The sequence below is a fragment of the Phodopus roborovskii genome, unplaced genomic scaffold, assembly GCF_943737965.1.
Source record: "Phodopus roborovskii unplaced genomic scaffold, PHOROB, whole genome shotgun sequence".
In the NCBI taxonomy this organism is placed as follows: domain Eukaryota; kingdom Metazoa; phylum Chordata; class Mammalia; order Rodentia; family Cricetidae; genus Phodopus; species Phodopus roborovskii.
Window position 1 is genome coordinate 6,620,803 of NW_026126603.1, and position 2,989 is coordinate 6,623,791.

The 2,989-nt window shown below is 46.7% G+C and overlaps 1 pseudogene; it reads left to right on the top strand.

The window, feature by feature from the left end:
• Nucleotides 1-421: 421 nt before the first annotated feature.
• On the top strand, nucleotides 422-1,675 carry LOC127237510 (tubulin alpha-1B chain-like; annotated as a pseudogene).
• The last annotated feature ends 1,314 nt before the right edge of the window (nucleotides 1,676-2,989 follow it).

Here is a 2,989-nt window from a genome sequence, read left to right on the forward strand (position 1 = left end):
CCAGACTAGGAGAATTCTGGGAAGAGGGAAGACAGAGATTCAGTAGCCAGCCAGATGTAGAGGAAGCAAGATGAGAATGTTTTACTGAGAAAAGGTACCAAGCCACATGACTAAATATAGATAAGAACTGTGAGTTAATTTTACTTGTAAGAGCTTGTTAGTAATAAGCCTAAGCAATGGGCCAAACAGTTTATAATTAATATAAGCCTCTGTGTGTGTTTTTTGGAATTGAATGGCTGCAGGGTGGGGCAGGACAGAAACTTACTTCAACTCTCAGCTGTCAGGAACAGTAACTGGGACCTAGTGTCTGCTCCTGTCAGCTTGCCTCCTTACCCATAGCTACTATACATCATCTCTAGCCACACTGGCCAGGCTCTTGTTTAGATCAGCAATGCCTGCTGGGAGCTCTACTGCCTGGAATATGGCATCTGGCCAGATGCCATGTGACAAGACCATTGGGGGAAGAGAGGACTCCTTTAACATCTTCTTCAGTGAGACAGGCACTGTCAAGCATGTGCCCCAGGCAGTGTTCGTAGGCCTGGAACTCACAGTTATTGATGAAATTCATACTGGTATTTACTGCCAGCTCTCCCACCCTGAACAGCTCATCACAGGCAAGAAAGATCCTGCCAATAACTAGGCCTGTGTCCACTACACCATTGACAAGGAGATTGTTGTCCTTGTGTTGGACTGAATTTGCAAGATGGCTGACCAGAGCATACAGGTCTTCAGGGCTTCTTGGTTTTCCACAGCTTTGGCGAGGGAACTAGCTCTGGGTTCACTTCTCTGCTGATGGAGCAGCTCCCTGTTTATTACCGAATGACATCTAAGCTGGCACTCTCTATTTACTCAGACTGCAGGTTTCCACAGCTATGGTTGAGGCCTACAATTCCATCCTCATCACCCACACCATCCTGGAGCATTCTGATTATGCCTTCATGGTAAACAATGAGGCCATCTATGCAATCTGTTGTAGAAACCTTGGCATTGAATACCTAACCTACACTAACCTTAGCCACCTTATTACCCAGATTGTGTCTTCCATCATTGCTTCCCTCAGATTTGATGGGGTCCTGAATATAGACCTGACTGAATTCCAGACCAACCTGGTATCTACCCTCACATTTACTTCCCTCTGGCCACATATGCCCCTGTCATCTCTGCTGAGAAAGCCTACCATGAGCAGCTTTCTATAGCAGAGATCACCAATGCCTGCTTTGAGCCAGCCAACCAGTGAAATGTGACCCTTGCTATGGTAAATACAGAGTTTGCTGCCTGCTGTACTATGGCGATGTGGTTCCCAGAGATGTCAGTGCTGCTCATTGCCATCATCAAGACCAAGTGTAGCATCCAGTTTGTGGACTGGTGCCCCACAGGCTTCACTGTTAGCATCAATTACCACCTTCCAATTGTGGTATGTGGAGGAGACCTGCCAAGGTTCAGAGAACTGTGTGCATGCTGAGCAACACATTGCTGAGGCCTGGGCTCCCCTAGATCACAAGTTTGATCTGATGTATGCCAAACATGCCTTGTGCACTGGTATGTGGGTGATGGCATGGAGGAGGGCGAGTTCTCTGAGGCCTGTGGGGACATGGCTGCCCTAGAGAAGCGTGATGAGGAAACTGGTATGGATTATGTTGAAGGAGAGTGTGAGGAAGAAGAAGAGGAATACTAATCCATTCTTCAAGTCCTTGGATCATGTCAAACTCCCAGAACTTCAACTTCCCACATTAGTGCTTGTGTACTGGCTGGTTTTATGCCAACTTGACACAATCTAGAGTCATCAGAGAAGAAGGAGCCTCAATTGAGAAAATGCCTCTATAAGATCCAGATGTAAGGAATTTTCTCAATTAGTGGTCAATGAAGGAGGGTCCATGGTGGGTGATGCCATCCCTGGGCTAGTGGTCCTGGGTACTTTAAGAAAGGTTGAGCAAGCAATGTGAAGCAAAGCCTCCATAAGATATGGTTTAGGCAAATATGTAGGGCAGTCCATTGTGGATGGTGCCATCCCTGGGCTGGTGATCCTGGGTTCTATGAGAAAGCAGACTGAGCAAGCCATGTTGAGCATTCCTCCATGGCCTCTGCATCAGCTCCTGCCTCCAGGATCCTGCCCTGTCTGGGTTCCTGTCATGACTTCCTTTGGTGATGAACAGCAATGTGGAAGTGTAAACTGAATAAACTCTTTTTTCCCCAACTTGCTTTTTGATCACGGTGTTTTGTTGCAGCAATAGAAACCCTACAATGTCTCCTAATTGTGTTATTTTCCTTCTGTGGTCATGTGTACTTCTCCATGTGTAATTTTAATTTTCCCCCCATGATGTCTCAAAGTAAAAGCTTCAAGGAAAAAAATAAAAAAAGCTGGATACCTAGCGCAAGTGTCTATAATCCCAGGGTCCAGTGGGGAGATTTGAGATAGAGATAGGGGGATTCCTAGAAGCTCACAAGCCAGCTGGCCTAGCATAGGCTGGAGGAAAACAACAAAGATCCTTTCTCAAGGTAGAAGGTGAGGACTGATACTCAAGGCTGACCTCTGACCTCATCATTCACTCTGTGACACACTTGTATACCTGCCCTTACACACACACACACACACACACACACACACAGAGAGAGAGAGAGAGAGAGAGAGAGAGAGAGAGAGAGAGAGAGAGAGAGAGAAGCCACAGATTCCTGTGGTAGCATGAATAAGATGGGCCCCCAAGTTCCTAGAGATCTAAATAATAGGTCCCCGGTTGGTGACACTGTTTGCGTAGGTTTAGAAGGTGTGGCCTTACTAAAAGAAGTTTTATCTCTAGGGGTGGACTTTGAGCTGTGTCCACTGCATTCTCTCTGCTTCCTGCTTTTGGTTTGAGATGTGAGCTCTCAGCCCTCAGCTGTCCCTGCCACCATGCCTGATCTCAGCCATCAGGTGCCCTAACCCTCTGGGACTGTAAGCCTAAAATAGACTTGCTGTGGTGTTTTATCCAGCCACAGAAAAGTAACCAAACAG